Below are 18,608 nucleotides of genomic sequence, written 5' to 3'. Positions count from 1 at the left end.
GGTATTCCTTATTTGCGAATCTCAATTTGCGATTTGAAATAAGGAATAAGTGGGATTCGCAAAATATTTTGCTAATCCTACCTACATCGCGTTTTGCGATTCTCTAATTGCGATTCCCTAAAAATCGCAATTTGAGAATCGCAAAACACGTATTATGCACATATGGCCGATAGTCTCCAATTCTTCTAATGCCTCATACTGGGTTAATCTAGGTCTCGGTTCTAATTCCTACATCTGCATCCTCAAATTCTGTAAAATTCTTCCATTAAAGGTACCATGCTCTGGAAAAGCTAGAACACCATCATCTTTTGTGTACTCCATTAAATTCTCTATCCATATACATGTATGATAACCTCTCTCCTTCATCATAAATGAAGCAGGCATTTCAGGTGGTGGGTTAGGAATTCCCTCTCCAGTCAAAACGGGTTTATCTTTCTTGAAGAGATTTTTTTTTTTTTTTAACAAATTGTATTGTCAGATTGCACAAGTAATGCAGGGCCCTGTTACCCAGGAAAAAACTGCAAGAATTGACATAACAGCATCAGCAGCAATCAATGTTTTCATTATACAGGCAAACATTTGCAAATAAAGCCAGGAAAAAGGAAAAGGGGCAAAGAATAAAGAAACCCCCCCACCTATCCAACCTCCCCTCCCCCAGTCCCCCCGCCTCAAACCCCCCTCCCCACCCATCCCAACCAACTCCCCCCCCCAAAGTCGCACAGCCCTCATTAGGTCCAATTCTATCGTAGTAAACAATACACAGCATAAAGAGAAAAATATAAGCTATCCATTTGTCCCGTCCGTTCCATGTTCCACACTCCACTGCATTCTCCCCCTCACCCCTCCTGAGAAAGCTCATCTTGCTCTACTGGGGGCTCCAGCCACACCCCCCTGTAGTCCGTCCAGCGCTTCCAAATTTTAAAATGCTTCCGCGGGCACCCCCTGGCTACAAAAATCGGACGCTCCAATCCCATGTAAAAATCAAGTCCCCTCTTCCAGACAGCATCCGATGGGGCCCGTGGATCCTTCCACCCTTTAGCTATGTCTCTCTTGGCTGTCGTGAGGCCCAGTAACATCAAGTGTCTCTTGTATATGTTGCCCCCTACCCCATCCATGACATGCAGTAAGGCAAATTGTGGCGCGCGGGGAGCTCCCACCCCTATACCTCAGACAGACAGGCCAGGACCCCACTCCAGAAACGAACAAGAGCCCCGCAGTTCCAGACCGTGTGTAGAAACGTCCCCTCCTCCCTGCGACAGCGGAGACAGTCTGGTGAGACAATCAGTCCCGCCCGCCAAAGACAAACACTCGTATAAAAGACCCTATGCAGATATTTGAACTGCATAAGGCGAAGACGCATCGCTATGGGGGCACCCCTGGGTGCGGCAAGCGCCTCCCTCCAATCTTCCTCCTCTAGCCCACCTACATACTCCTCCCAATGCTCCCTAAGCTTCTGTAGTGTGGGGGAACTGTGTGTGACCAGTGTTTGATAAATGTGAGATATTTTCTCCGTCTCCAGATCCCCCATAAACACTTCTGCCTTTAGTGGGCTGAATTCGGGGAGAGTCTGTAACCCTCTAGGCTGGGTGACAGGGCGTGGCAAAATTGAAGGTATCTGAAGAATTGGGATTTGGGCATCTCAAAGCCGTCCCTAAAATCCTGGAAGGATTTAAGTGTTGTACCATGCATCACATCCCCTAAGGTCAAGATGCCGATGCTGTCACACCCCGTAAAGCCTTGCAGCGACGTCAGGGTTGGAAACCATCCGTTGTGCCACAGAGGGGTCTCCGCTGTCAGAGTGTTCCACCACCCGATACGGCGCAAAGCCTGCCGTCAGATGTGAAACACCACCCGGGTGGCCGCCGGCAGCGCATTCCACAGGGATGCCGAGTAGGAGATGGTGTGTAGTGTATTTGAACCCATCAGGTATTGTTCCATGGCTATGCCGGGTCAGTCCTATCCCCGTACCACCACTCGTTTAACACCAATAAATGGGAGGCTTGGTAGTAGGAGAGGATATCCGAGGTCGCTGGCCCCCCACATAGGTGGAGAGGAAGCACGTGCGCAACGCCACTTGAACCGCTGACCCCCCCACAGGAACTTACCCAACGCAGAGTTGACCTGGCGAAACCAGCTCGGGGGTATTGGGTACGGGTGATGCTGCAGTTGGTACAGCAGGCTTGGGAGCGCCACCATTTAAATAATCGCCGACCTGCCATATGTGGTTAGTGGCATACGTGACCAGGTTTTGAGGTTGGCCCGTACGCGATCCCAGACCTGCACTAGATTCCGCTCCCAGGACACGGCCGGGATATCCGACAGGAATACCCCCAGGTATTTAAGTCCTCCTACTGCTACCTGGAGCGGAGCGGCCGGGTCACCTACCGCATGAGTCTGCTCTCTCAGCACCCACAGTGTGGATTTGCGGGGATTCATATAGAGCCCCGCCGACTTCCCAAAAATCTGCATGTTTCTCAAAAGGCGCTGCCTGATCTATGAAGGTCCGTAAGAAAAAAGAGGACGTCGTCTGCGAAGAGCGCAATTCTGTCTGGCGAGCCCTGCGCCCATTCAAACCCACTCATCTGTGCATCAATGCGGACCCACGCAGCCAGCGGCTCTATAGCCAAGGTAAATAAGTAGGACGACACAGGGCACCCTTGCCGGGTACTGCGCTGAATCTGAAATGTAGAAGAGACCGATCTTGTAACGCGAACCGAGGCCGTTAAGTCAGTGTACAGAAGGCGCAGGTAGGACAGGAAACGAGGGCCCATGTTAAGCTGAGGAAGCAGTGAAAACAAATACACCCAACTTAAAGAGTCGAATGCTCTGTCCATGTCAACCAGGAGAAACGCAGCTTGCTGCCCAATGCCCTTAACTGCCTCCATCACCACATACGCCTGTCTGATATTGTGTCTGGTCGCCCTCTGCGGCATAAAACCAGCCTGGTCGGGGTGTATCAGTCCTGATATATAGGGAAGGAGCCGATTGGCCAAAGCCTTGGCCAGGACCTTGGCCTCCACGTTGAGGAGCAGGATCGGACGATAGGAGGAGTGCTGCTCCGGGGACGACCCGGCTTGTAAAATACCACCACCTCCGCATGCCTCCAATTTGGGGGGAGCCTGCCCCGATCTCTGGCCTCCTCCAACGCCGCCCAATAATGCGGGGCCAACTGGGTATTGTATTTCTTGAAGAACTCACTGGGGAAGCCATTCGGACCGGGGGCCTTCCCAGAGTTCAACTTCCCCAGGGCGGTGCCTAGTTCCTCATCTGTCAGGGGAAGATCCAGTTTATCTCGCACCTCATCAGACACCGTTCTACGGGGCAGATCTGCTATGAATTTGTCAACCTGATCAGTCGACAGGCACTCCCGAGGGGCATAGAGCTCTGCATAATACAGAGCGAAACTCTCCGCCAGCTCTCTTGGGTCCGTTAACGGATCCCCTGTTCCATCTAAAATCCCAGGCAACTTCTGCGCATGAAAGACCCCTTGAAAGAGCCTATGTAACATTTTACTAGTTTATCCCCCAACTGGCAAATTCTACTGCGCGTGGCTAGCCACACCTGTCTGGCCTCATCCATGAGCAATGCCGCATAGGACTGCTGTGCCAGTAGAAGCTGGCTCACAGCACAAGCCTCCCCCATCAGTCGCGCTCGACGCTCCAAGTCCCCCACCTCGGCCTCCACACGCACCAAGGCCTTCCGCCTTCGCTTCCGCGCCGCCGCGCACCAGGCAATATCTATCCCCTGCAGCTTAGGTTTCAATGCTTCCCACAGCGTAGGCGCACTCGGGACTGATCCCACATTCCCAGTAAGATAATTGGAAATCGCCTCATGCACGTGTAGTTTATAATCCTCTTGTTGAAGGTGCCACACCAACAAAAGCCATGGGAATGGCTGCCTCCCCAACCCAACCGAAGCTCCACAGACACCGGTGAGTGATCCGAGAGGCCCCGCGGGAGAATCGTTGCAGATTCTACACATCCAGCCGCCGCCCGAGGAATAAAGATATAATCCAGTCTTGAGAAGGACCTGGGTACAGCAGAGACGAATGTATATTCTTGTGTATCGCCATGTAAATGCCTCCACGAATCTACCCAGTCCAGACCATTCACTATACCCTGTAGCTTTGTGGGGTGGCCTACGTAGGTACCGCCCCCCTGCCGAAACCTATCTTTGGTAATATCCAGGACATCATTCCAGGCGCCTCCAACCGCTGTCAGCACATCCGGGATGTCTGCCCAGACCGTGTATAGCTTCTCAACAGGGACCACTGTAATGGCGGCGGGGCATAGACACAACACAAGACCAGAGGAACCTCCCCCACCATACCCTGCACAACAAGATACCTCCTTGTGTGTCCGTCCAGAGCTTTGTGTGAGTGTAGGGGATTCTACGGTGTATGAGTATAGCCACACCCCTGGACCCCCTCACGAACCTAGCATTATAGACCTGCTGATAGCCAAATCTCTGCAGACATGGGCTTTAGTGTCCATCAGATGGGTTTCCTGTAGGAGGAGGATGTCTGCCCCAAGTCGCTTCGCCTGCCCCAATACCGCTCCCCGCTTGATCTTGTCTAATACCCCACGGACATTCCAACTAAGCATACGCAGGGTACTATGGGGCCCCAGGGGTTTATCAGCGTAATGCGTCATCTGAGAGTTGCTTCAGGTATCTCACGGACATACAGACGTAAGGACAAAGAAAAGCCAAACAAATAGGACCCCCTAAGGCTGTGTAACCCCACCCCCACCCTAACAAACCCATCCCCAAACAAGCAACCCCCCACCCCCACCCCCAATACCTCAAAACAGTTGATGTACCTGTTGCGGCAAGGTGGGCACCCCATCCCAAATGTGGGCCCGAGGTCCCCCATGCCAGTGAATCCCCACCCAACAACCCATATCATCTTAGTCCACCCCCACCCAATACCAAACCATGAGGAAGGGTGGGGGAACAGCCCATATCATATTCTCCTCCCGCAGCCAGTAACTAAAACACAGAACCACAGATTTCCCACAAAGGGGAGCCAGCAAACCTCCATAAAGCATACGCATTACACAAGTCACAGGTTCGCTGCTCAGTGCCCAGAGGCTGGGGGTCCCCGAGCCGAGGCCCCTCCAGAGGTGGAGCGCTGTCGCGACCGGGATTGCCAATTCCCTTCCCGGCGAGATCCCCGGGCATTCTGCGATGGGGCCTCATTCACAGAAGAGTCAGAGTCCAGCCATAGCGGCGTATGTTGTCCCACTCGCACTGTCTCATCTGTCCACTGAAAGACCTCCTCCGGGGTATCAAAAAAGTGAGTGCATGCTTGAAATACCACTCTCAAACGGGCGGGAAACAGAAGAGCATATGGGAGTTTAAGGTCTCAAAGATGGGCCTTGGCCGCCTGGAACGACTGGCATTGCCGCTGCACCAGGCGTGTGTAGTCAGGGAAGACCATAATGCGACAGTTCTCAAATAGTATTGGTTCCTTAGCCCTGACCTGTTTCAAGATAACATCGCGGTCATGGTAATTCAGCAGTTTCGCGATGACTGGCCGCAGGCGGGACCTCACAGGCGGCTTCTGGATCAGGCCCGGTGAGCCCGCTCCACTTCGAAAAAGGGAGACAGGGCATCCGGGGAGAGCCAGCTCTCTAGCCATTGTGTAAGAAACTTTTCCATGTTACCCTTCTCGCAGCCCTCCGTAAAACCAACAAAGCGCAAGTTATTGCGTCGCGCACGTCCCTCTGCATCTTTGGCCCGCAGAGCCAGACCTTTCTGGACACTCTCCATTTTGGCCACTTGCCGCTTCAGGGCTGCGACGTCGTCCTCCACCCCTGAGATCCTCGTCTCCGCCTCTGTGATGCGAGATACAGCCTTCCGCATGGTCCTGCCGCAGGAGTGTGACATCTGCCCCCACTGCACCAATTTCGGCATGCAACATATTCCAGGACTGCATGATCACCGCCATCAAGGCTGCATTGTCCGGCCCAGGCTCCTGCTGTCCCCCAGTCGCTCCGGCTCCTCCGCTAGGCCTGTTGAATTTATCAATGGGCCCATGCATCGCGGCACCCCCCCTCCTTTGCCTTTTGTCATGACAGCCGGTCTCCAGCTATCAGCCCGACTGGGCCCAGTCCTCGGATCCTCTCCCACCTAGGCTCACGTTGCTATGGGGGCCTCCAGTGACAGTAGTGTTCACCAGCTAGAGCCCCTGCGTGGCCCTCCTCAAGAGTTCCTTCCATGCTGGGGGAGCGCGTGTGCACCGCCCCACGCACTCTCCTCACCAGTATAATGTAGACTCAACGCTGTGGGTCCAAGTCAGATCCGGTATTGCCAGTGGGCCTCCACACGATCTCTTGCAGAACCCCTGGCCGTGACCAACCGGTACTCAGTAGGCTCTTCTCCACGGGGCCACGCTCTGCTCACTCGTCTAGGGGCCCAGGGCATCAATCAGGGCAAGGCACCCAACACCATAGTCTCGCCGGCCCAGGGCGCGCCGTCGCTGCAGCACTCAGCTCACCCACACTCCGCGGGCCTCACCCTCGACTCCACGGGCCCTCGAGAGGATCACGGACTCTATGGGGCTCCCCCGCAGGCACCGCATTTGGAGCGGGGGGTCACCCCACACGAGTCCAGCAGTGCCCCAGGGCACGCAATGCTCCTCCACCCAGGCCCGGCGCCACTTGTCTGCTGTCCCGGCCTCCCGGGATCGCCAGCAATACTACAGGGCCGGGCACCGCTCAATCTGTCCACGCTGCCCAGATTCAAGGGGGTCGATGCGCCCCTAACTCACTGGTCTCAGGGTCCACCGGCTCACGGGCCCTCCCGGAGGGGCCACCACCGCCGCTCCACCGGGCCGGGGCAGCCTCTTCACTCGAGGCCCCGGCTCCACTTGCCGCAACTAGGCCACACCAGGGCCCCCGAGCTCCGGCCGATTACCGTCGGATCACTAAAAACACTGCCAGGTCCTCGCCAAGGGAAGCGCCGAGGATAAGAGAGCCTCGAGAACCCTCAAGCTGCTGCGGGAGCCAGGATAAATGGAGGATCTATGTCGGGCTGGACGGAGCTCATCTAGAGCACGTCCGCCATGCTGGAACTCCGAACCACGCCCCCCCCCCTTGAAGAGATTTAAAATTTTCTTTATAAATGACACTTTTCTCCTTTCTCCATAAATTTTAGATACTCGATGAATAAAACAATAATCTGCAAAACCTCGATTTTTCCTGTCAAGGCGTCTGGCACCAAAAGACAAATGGGAATCGAGCATACAAATTTTCACTAGCTAATCAAAATGTTGTTCTTATTCAGGCTTCCAATCAGGCTTCAAGTCACGCTGATAATCTGACCAAAGCTGGCGCAGCCTTTCGAATGACGTTAGTTCTGCTCCTTACTACTGACCCCTCCTTTACAATCTGCGTTTGTCATACACCAGCTGTTTCGACCAATCCCAGCGCGACTCACTGTGACGTCAGTGCAACTCAGGCAACTGACCCTCCCTTTACAAGGTAATACGTAAACTTTTTTTCTTCATTTTTCTTTCAAAATAAAATTCATTAACAACAACATATAAATATTTGCTACTTTGTCTGTTCCACTAAATCAAAAGATAGTTTACTTCTTTTCACTGCATGTAAAACCTTCCGCTCACTTTTCTTTGAGTAAGACCTTCCGTTTACTTTTCATACACTACGAGTAAACCTTTCTGTTTACCCTTCAATCAAGCTCAGAAGAACTTGCTACTCCTTCAGTGTTACCCTTACTAGGTGACATAACACAAAAGTTTCACCAGCGAACTCTCTGTTATCAATCACTCTCACGTTTACACAAAATAGGCCCTCGTTCAACACTACCAGCCCTACCTAGCTTCTCAGTGTTATTTCAACAGACGAGTAACCTCACTGCTGTTTGGTTTCTGTCGCCACCCGCTATTCACTTTTTCCCCGGGAAATTCTGGACAACATGAAACAAAATGTAACACAACAATAATCAATAATCAATACTTATCACTAAACTAGTGAATAATAACCATAGCTCTGCTACCTGAAAACTGATCCAGCGGGTTGCCAGCAACAGGTAATCTAACACCACATACTCACCTGGGCCCATAAATTCATTCACAACACACTGGCAATACCTGCTGGGGTTATGTTTTTGTAATTCTCTAGATTAGTTATTTCTAGTCCCTAACTAATCTTTCACTGATCAAAGAGCTCTTTCCTCTGGTCAATGGACTATCAGTTCAACTAGTTAATGGTGAAATGACATGCATTTTCAAATATACTTGGAAATGATCACATAGTCGGGATGTATTTTAAATTTGATCTCAGATTAATTCATGTGAACCACTTTCACGGTACAGAACAAACTCTGTTTCTCACAGGAAGGAAGATTTAAAATAATCAATCAAAATGCATTCATTTATACTTTGCAATGACACTGCATGAAATGGAGAGGATAGAGAGAAAAGCACATAAGCACTTACACAGATATAGTTATAATTACCTATAATGGTGAGAAAATCAACTCCCAGGCCTAGGAATTGGCAAGGGTCCCCCAGGAAAGATCCCTCAAACAAAGGCTTCAGGACAGGAATTAGGACAAGAATCAGGACAGGACAGACAACCTCTCTGTCACTGACGCATGCATAGCACCCCTCTCTGACACTCTCTTCCTCCTAGAGATTCTTCCGCGATCTTCTTCTAAATTAATTTGCCTAAAATAATTGGTTCAGCAATTCGATTCTTCTTCAGCATCACTTGTCACTCCTACAGCATCCCGGTCTCATGCTTCAGCATCTCCATCTCCAGTGTAACTAACTAACTAATGCTACCTCAATTATACCTTTCAGTAGGCTGATACCACCCATGAATGTTTCAAACTTATGAAAATACTAACTCTGATTGGACAGGCAAGGGGAGGTGATCATCACACCATGCATACTCATTACTCTTTTCAGTTAGCCCTTTGTTAATAAACCCATCCCCTTAATGCTTTATTCAAAGAACGGCCAGTCCATAAGATGAGGATATCGTCAATGAAGCGTTTCCACATTGTGATGTTGGCCGAGAATGGGTTAGATTGATGGTGAATATAATTGTCTTCGAAATCAGCAATGTACAGACATGCCACCGACGGGGCAAAGGTGCTGCCCATCGAAGTCCTTTGGGTCTGGTGAAAGTATTTGCCCTTGAACTCAAAGAAATTTTCGGTGAGTGCTAGGGTGGCACAATCCATGATGAATGAAGGTGGGGTGTTTGAGTTCCATTCCTCCAATCTCAAGCGTGACTCGATTACCTCTAGTGTGGCCCTCTGTGGGATGTTGGTATAGAGGGCCTCAACATCTAGAGTAATCAGGAGATCGATGTGCCCCGCATCTTGGATTGAGTTCAGAAGCCGCAAGACATCGCTAGTGTCCTGAATGTAGGAGGGGATGCGTTTTACTAAAGGTTGCAGAAAATGATCGCAGAATTGCGAGAGTGGTTCCAATACCGAGTCAATGCCTGAGACTATGGGTCTCCCCGGGACTGGCCTAGTTCCCTTATGAATTTAGCAGTTGCGTTTTTAATCCACTGTTTTTAACTCACCATGCACTAGTCACGAACATAGTGTGGAAGATTGTTCACTACACATTGCACTCAACAACAACACTGGCATGTTCTTGGTCGTGTGATATTCCACACACTACCACCATTTCACAGCACTTAGTTGTTATATTGGCTGTTACCGTTGATACCTTTGCTAGAGAACGTGATATTTGTTTAACCATGTTCCTTTTTCTCCACCATTCAGGCATAGGATTATCCCCTGAGGTAAACCACACGAGACTCATGACACTAGCATGGTTTCTTTGAATTTACATTTTTAACCCACACCATCACTAGGTCCTGACGAATCGCGGGAACTCCCCATGCGAGAAACATGTTGACCGACCCTCACTTTAGCTTCGGTTTGGGTTACGCTACCTAATCCGCCGTAACCCAACGAGCTAATCACACTTTTTAATTGCAGCAGGAGGACCCCCAGAATAAAGTGTTTTTCCGGCACCCCCTACTACATTTTAATCACCCTTTCAATTCAGGATACTGATTGCCCTGGCCCACATACCCGCACTTCACCAATAGGCAGTTGGACAAAAAGATCTCCGCCAAAGAGCCCCTCCTTGAGGTGAGCCCGTCGGGGATTGCACCGCCTCCCCGGCGAGGAGCAACCGCCTATGATGAAGCATGACATCCCTCGGGGTGTGTGAGGCAAACATGTCCAACAAAATGGATGCCCAATGGTGTTAAATACACACCTCCGGTCAAGCCAATGTCCTTTCTATGCTCTTTAGGAACAGTTCAGCAACCCTCCCTTATTGTAAACAATGCTGGAATCCACATGGGGAGGGCCACACTAAACTGGGGCGTATGGCTCAGTGCCGGAATCCACACCCTGACCCACTGGCTCACGCGGGGTGTCCTCAAACCCTCCTCCACAGTACAGGACAAATTTGGCCTCCCACCCAACAAACTATGGCACTAGACTCTAGAGTTTTAGGGCTGCCTCATGCATAAACTGTGCTGCCCTCCCTGGACAGTCCTTCCTTACCAGTACTCTTCTACCTCAACACATAGGGTAGTTCAAGGGCGTAATGTTCAGAATGTATAACCTCATGAACCGCCATTTGTACTCACAACCTGAGATGGCACAACAGAAGGTGGTCTAGCAAGCTTGCCTAAAGTTTAAATATGAGGAGAAGGATTGGACGGTGCTCCTGGAGAGCCTCAGTGGGGGTGCATGGGAAGAATGGAGCAAATATAGCCTTTTTAAGTTCCTACAGGAATGGCACTGGTGAGCAGCAAGTCCCTGTTCCATTGGGTCTTTTGCCCCATTCCTCCTTTTGGTGCCGCAACCACTCTCCCTTGCTCTCTGAATGTCCAGCCTGCCACCACTTCTGATCTGAAGTGAGATCTTCATTGAGGGAAACCATAGCAGTACCCGCCCCTATGCTAGATCGCTTGATCATTCGCCACGACATGGTGGGCCTCCCCAACTGCCCAACTATTCCCATCGACTGCTCACACCCACACTCACGGTGGCGAATATCTGCATCCTGCACCACTGATGATCCTCTCAGCTGCTGAATGGCTTGCAGCAATGTTTAAAACAAAAGCTTACAAGATGTTAATCTATAACTTTCTGGACAAAGCTGGCCTGTTCCTCCTGAGCTGGGCACCCTTCCTATGAGAAGACTGATACTAAGTGGTACTGGCAGCTCCGGGTAGGCCTTGCGGCGCCGTCCTCCTTCCTTTTCGACTGTTTTCCTGTGGGTCCTTGCGGTCTTGTGTTTCTTGGTTCCTCCTTTACAGTATTTCCATGTACATGCATTTCCCTCCCCCTCTTTATTTCTTTATTTCTCTCATCCCTCTTTCCTCCCATCTCTACCCCCCCTCGTCCTTCATGTCGTCCCCTCTCTTCAGTGCCAGTCACCCTGATCCACCTAGGTTGCTCACAAAATTGGACTGTTTCCATCCTGCTGTTGGCACTCTATGTTTTGCCTTTAATAGCTGCCGCCTTCTGAGGCCCTCCGGCCATGCTTACTTGTTACTACATTCTTGGTCGTACATAGCAATATTTTCCCCTTGAAATGTCAACCACATAATTGTAAAAACAAAATGCCCTTCACAGTACAGTGGTATAAAATGTAGAACAATTTATATACAAAAATCTTAACCTTTGAAAATTGAATTTTTTTTGGGCTACCGTAGTACTCCCACGCTCTCCATAGTTTGTTTTACAAAAATATACAGAAAGGTATAACTATTTTGCTTTACCTATTGCCACTTTGCTAAAGTGCTAATAGTTATGGCAGAAATACAAAACCGTATACATAACTACATTGGAAAGCTTAACACACAACATAGAGAAAGTGTACCTAAAAGCAACATGGCTGCCTTTAATGTTTGGAAATCCAATGATTACTGATCAGCTAATGACTTGTGATAACTATGTACCATCGTACTAATGCTAATTATCCAAACAGTTTGTCAAACTACAGCAATTAGAGATATCCCTAACTTTAAATATGTTAAAAAATCAAACATAATTATATTACTTACCTGCACTACACAAAATAAACACCTGTGCATCATAATATTTAATCCTGACAAATGCAAACTAAATTTTAATACATTAAAACAGACTAAATAAGTACATCACTTATATGCACTAGTGAAAATAAACATCTACGCAATATATTTGTTAATCCTGCTACATATAAACGAATATAAACAAAATACCACTCAGTTTTGGCACAGTGCAAAATATAAAATCGTATGTTAAATACATTGGATTAAAGCACGGTTGGGGACCTGCTTTTTTGCTTTGCATTCACTTCACCCAAACCTGCAAAAGTTTGACTTTGAAAGGAGTGTGGTAAAATTTGCCGACAGTACAAAAATTGGTGTAAAGTTATTAAGGGATGTTTTTTAAATTATTCCACAGATAGATAATCTATACACATTTAAAAAAAAAGAACCTATTACCACTTACATAAAGTGTGACTCCGGACCAGATGTACAACCCTTCCAATTTGCGAGTCATACATTCTGTTGATTTGCAACTTGCTGGGTTCAGCAGACCACCATGCCTGTGACTGCTTTTGAAATAAGTGTTCACCACCGGAGAGCGAGAGATTATGGAATTAGTTGAACTCACCCAATGTCAATATTCATAAACATATGAGAAACTGAATACTTGTGCTGACTCTTCCCCTGGCTATCGTTAGCCAGGGGAAGAGTCAGCACAAGGGACACCAAGCTGTACCTCATTGTAAAAAACCGTATGCGACTCTGGTTCCCCTGTTGAAGTGCTCATTTTGCGGAAAACAGCATGGGAATTTCCCATTACTCAAACACTAAATCCCACACAAATTAGGTGAAGCACATTTCTTAATTTTCCTTCGTACGTTTTGTTTGTTTATACGTTTTTTGCCCTGATGAAAGCTCCATAGACCCGACCGGGCCAAGTGAGCTGAAACATGTCGACACGTCTCTCAAGAGATATGGTAGTCCAGTAACTTGACCACCTGCATATCGCAATTCCTTTTTAACTATAGTGCCTAAACTATCCAGAATAAATAATCTTTTTTTGATTAGACACTATTTTTAGTCTATTCCTCCACATATAGTCTTTTGATCTCTGGACACTTCTACTTGTACCAGAGGTAGCCTCAGGTGAGGCAGGCACCCAGCACGTCAATCGATCACCCGATGAATACGCCATGACTCCTGATGGGGCGGAAAAAAGATACACCGCAAACGACAATACCAGGATGTCTATGAGGGTTTTCGAATACAAACCAATGGTTTTGTAGAAACAAGTGTCCATTCTATTTTTGATTATTGAGAGGTTACGGAAGCATCAGGCTCAAATCAGGATGTGGAGCCTCATGTCAATGAGTAATGGTTTGCGGAATCTGAAGACAGAGCCAACAGGCAGAGATGAAAACTCGGGCTAAAAAGAACTTATGGACAAAGACCTGGCCCTAAAACACACCGGCTGATAGGCCCCAAGATTATTAGGTACCAGCATGTACTTAAAATAACTGAAAGGCTGATGATGACAGTGTAAACGGAAAGATCAAGATGGGAGAAAAAGGATAACACAAGGTGGGGAAGAGAACCCGGGAGGGAAGAAAAAAAGGGGGGAAGAGAACGAAAAAGCAAGCGAAGGAGGAAGGGAAAAGAAAATGGGTGGAGCAGAGGGGAAAGGAGAAACAAACAAAGACCGTACAGGCTCATGCACTACAACTAGATCATAAGCCTTAACATAAGCAGGCCGTACTAAATAGAAGGTGTCACAAAAGGTGAGCGTACAGCCACAACTCTCACCTCACAAACTCAATGTCACGCTCCCATAGTGGCACCCGGCCGGACAAAGAAGGCACAACATGTCTAAGTATCCAGGGGGATTCAGGATTAAGGATCTCCTCCAAGAATGGCGGCCAAAGAAAATAAGAGTCCCGGGCTCCAAAAAGGGGTCCAGACGTCCGTCACGTACAAGATGTGAAACAGGTAGATGCTGAAACCCTGCATTTTATAGGTAGAGCTGCGGCGTACGGCGTGCGGCGGGTGGCTCATTAAAACACGCACAGACCAAATTGAGGTAAACCAGATTAAATCTAGACAGAGGACTGCCCGGAAATATGCGGGTAGTCCATACTCAGAAGTTGTCAAGGAAACTAAGGGAAGCAGAGGCAAAGATTGGCGCCATCTTGGAAGTAAAGAAAGAGGTCGCCTTTTAAAGTCAGTTGTCCAGCCTAACTGAAAAAAGCAAATAAACCTCTTACAGGTCAGGGGGAAAAAAAGTATGAACACAGGTCCCCTAATAAGTATACGTTGATGGCAAAAAAACAGACCGTCATCGGGCAAGGAAAAACGCCACTTATAAATGGAGACAGATAAAGAATAAAACATCCAAGGAAGATCAGATGAAAACCCCATGGTAAGATCTAGATGGAGCCAGGTAAACGCAAAAGATCAACGGAGCAAATAAAATCGCTTGTTCCTAAGGAGTGTGTTCATTGAGTCCCTCCTTCTCAGAATTCAGAAAGAAAATCCAGAACACCTCACTGGTCTTACGGAATTTGTCATCATCACGTCCTTTGCTAGCAACAATCTTCTCTAGCACAGTCCATTTCAGCTCAGTGTCCATATGTCCCATTTGTAGCCAATGATGGACCAATGGAGCAGATGTTTTGGAGGACCGAATATTGGATTTGTGCTCTCCAATTCGTATTATAATTTACCTGCCAGTTTCACCTACATCGAGGAGATTGCACGGGCAGACAATGCAGTACACCACGTTCGTGGTCCTGCAGTTGGTCATTTGATTTAATTTAATTTGTCTCTTCCTGATGTTGATGTGGTCGGCGACAATGGCGTTGTCACACGCCTGACACCTACCGCGTCTATGGTTGCCTCTGAAAGGGGTATCTCCCGTAATAGATTTTTGTAGGAAATGTTCAGTAACATCCGGCTTTGCCCTCACTAAAAAATTCCGAAGGTTCTTATTCCGTCTGAAAGCGAAGATGGGTCTGAGCAGCTTTGGGATATCCTCCCGGAGGTTAAGCAAGTGCCACTCAGAATAAATTGCTTGTTGTATTTTTTGATTCAGATTAGAATGACGAGTCACACAGACAAATTTTCAGTCTGCGCAGCGTCTTACTGCCGGCAGCACATCGGGTCTCGTGCAGGCGCCGCGGCCCTGAGGGAAACTTAGCTCCCCGCATGAGAGCAAGGATCCAAGGCCGGGCACTGCCCGCAGCATGGAAAGACACAAGCACTTTTCTGCAGGACAGACCAGACCTGGATCTACCCAGAGTGTGGCCAGGAGGCGCACCTTGAGCATGACATCATGGAGCCGGAGAGCGGTGACATCTAGCAGAAGGTACTGGATGCACTGCAACATATTACTATAGGGGTAGTGGCGTGGCTGGCACTTTCGTTCGACCATGCCCAAAAAGGTGAGCTTGGTGCTGCGGTTGAAAATAGCGATGGCCAGTTGAACCAGAGATTCCAGTGGGACCGGGTTTGATTGTACTTTTTTGCTCTACTTGCGCCCATTGCTCCCCTCAGACTCTGCAGTTTACCTACGGTGCACAGTTAGGTTTTGATGCACCCATGGAAACGTTTTACTGGATCTGAAGGCACCAGAAAATCCTAGCGTCGTGGTGGACGCCTTAGAAACAATTTTTGCTGCATGGCAGTTTATTCCCATGCGCAGTGTCATCAAGTCATGTGGAGTAATCAACATTACTTAAAGACCCATAACTTCCCTCTGGCTTTTTAACAATTGATTTTTGAACAATTGACCCACCCAGTATTCCTAACGTTTTGATTTGTGGGCCCCCAATTAATGATTGCTGGACCGGATACCTCCACTGAGTCATTACTGTAACCTGTTGACCCAAGCATAAGCAATTTCGAAGATTTGAACTGCAAAATAGTTTCCAAAAAACAGACAGGCATTCCTCAGACAAATACCCATATTATTCGTTATTTTATTTAATTCACAAACAAATATAAAATAAAAAATGGAATGGCATGGTTAGAGTTTTCTAAATTCATCCGAGGCCACCCATAGACCATATTATATTCTGTTTGGTGCACCTATACTGCTCTCATTAATCAGTCTGAGGATACAAACTACGGGCCATATTATCAAGCCCCAGCGATAATTATCGCTAAGCGCACTTAGCGCTAGGATAATTATCGCCGGATAGCGTGGATTTTCATCACTGAGATAGCGTGCTATTAGAAACTCTTATCTCAGAAGTGATAAAAATCCTCGCTCTAACTGCCAAATGAGAGCTTATCGCTGGAAAACCAACGATAATCTCTCGAAGTTTGGCGTTAGCTTGATGATAGGGGCTCACAAACTTAGCCATGATATCCACCTTCCATAGGATATCATGGCTAAGTCAGGAAAATACCAGGTGTAAAAAAGCACTGCTAACCGTGGTTAGCGCTGCTTTTTTTATCACTAGCAGGGTTAGCGATATCCTTGATAATAGGAGAAATGTCGCTTAACAACATTTCTCCTATTATTTTTCTCTGGAACGCCCCTTTTGCATCTCATAGAGATGCAAGGGGAAGCGTAGAGAAAAAGGGTGCTAACATGCTAATTTGCGTGTTAGCACCCTGTTGCTGATGGAGAGATATTTTTATCTCCGCTTTCTTGGCTTTTAAAGCCAAAACAGCAGAGATAAATCCCTTGAAAATATGCCCCTTAATTTTTAGCCTCCAGTTTTAAATGTCTTCTTATATACAGCATATTTTAAAATGTTCACTTTTACATTTTGTTTATTTATTTATATACACTTTATTAGTCTGTTAATATTTAATTTTCTAAGCAGTCACAAACTCCCTAGGTTGGCATTGCGGACCCCAAGGGTCCCCGGACTAACAGTTAAGAACAGCTGTCCTAGACAGTAGGTGCCACTAATGAATATGGGTTGATGTCAGTCTTTTTCACCATAACACGAGTTGCCAAGACCGGAAAAAACTCACAAATATTCTGGTCAGCAGCAGGATATTTCATGTCTGTATCACATGTGCACTCTTTCTCACCTACCCACTCTTTCCCCTACTAACTCACCCATTCATTCACATAACCACTTTATCATGGACCTACAATTCCTCATGCATGAACCCTCTTACCCTCTCATCAAAACACTTGCTTACTAACCTATGAAGTTTGAGAAATGTCTGCACAAGTGATATCACTTTTTAGGTCTTGCATAGAAAGCGCGTGCTCTGTTTCTTTGAGACATTTTGTTTACAGTCAGTGGGCTACAGCCGCCCATTGCTCACCATTGGTTAACTTCAGTGTCAATCTCATTTGCTTCTTTTTGATTTGTTACAGCTTGCATGCATCAGATCATCTCTTGAATGTATCCCTCACCTGGAGTATAGACCAAGACTTGTGTCCTTCTACTGCTCCCGTTTTGGAGTTACTTCTTTTTGGTTTTCAAGCACTCCATATGAGTGCTTGTGTTTTGAGGCCATCTCTCATATGTCCATGTTACTTCTTTTCCCTCCCACCCCACACCCCCATATCCCTGTCCATAGGTCATCATCCCCCCACCACCCACTGTGTCCCTGTTTCATACCCCCAACCCGGTTCCTGTTTCATCTTCCTGCACCCATCCTCATGTCTGTTTCCTCACCTCCCATCCAGTTGTGCCTGTTTCTTGCACAGAGTACATGCCCCATTTACTGGCAAGTGGCAGACATTTCAGGGCCAGCATATTGCCATGAACACACAAGTCAGGTGAGAGCTTCTGCTCCCTTGAGCCTTTGAATTGCAGTCCCATGCCGACGTGAAGACTTGAACAACACAGAAAACTTAAACATCTTTGTACAATACGTTTTGTCTCTAGCTTATTCAAGCTGATTGGAATTGTTTTTCCTAACACCGTCTAAATTGTCCTTTTTTTACTGTCTCATTTTTAGGTCGAGCCTACAGTGCTTGCGCTGCTAGATGATCTGTTGTATGTACTGTGTGGGCTCTGGAGTATTGCAGCAGCAATTGTCTGCTTACGCTTTTTTTACTTTTTGGTTTGGGACTTTTTTTCTTTTTAACAGCTGCTGCTTCACATGTGTGAAAGCTTGTTTTTAAATGTTGCCAGATAGAGTCATTTATAAGCAGAAATGCTGTTCCAGTCACATTGTGTGCCGTCTCTCCCCACTCCCTCACCGCTTGCATTTTCATTATTGCATCTTGTTTCCTACTCGTCCTGTGCCGTCTCTCCTTACCCCTTCAACCCACACCCACCACCCCTCCAAGATCGCTGCTTGTAATTTAAGTGATTTACCAAAAACCATAGGATGCGGCTTTCATTTTAACCATTGCGCCATGTTTCTTGCTTTTGGCAGCCTGCTCACCCTGTGACGTCTCTCCATATACCTTCACCCCACCCCCACCACCCCTCCAAGATCGCTTCTTGTATTTTAAGTGATTTGCCCAAAATTGCCGGACATCGCTTTAATTTTCACCATCGCGTCTTGTTTCCTGCTTGTGGCAGCTTGCTCGCCCTGTGCCATCTCCTCTTCACCCCACCCCCACCAGCCCTCCTTGATCGATCC

The sequence above is a fragment of the Lissotriton vulgaris genome, chromosome 11 (assembly GCF_964263255.1).
Source record: "Lissotriton vulgaris chromosome 11, aLisVul1.2, whole genome shotgun sequence".
Lineage (NCBI taxonomy): Eukaryota > Metazoa > Chordata > Amphibia > Caudata > Salamandridae > Lissotriton > Lissotriton vulgaris.
The sequence above is the reverse complement of the archived record's forward strand: the minus strand, read 5'-3'. Positions refer to the sequence as shown.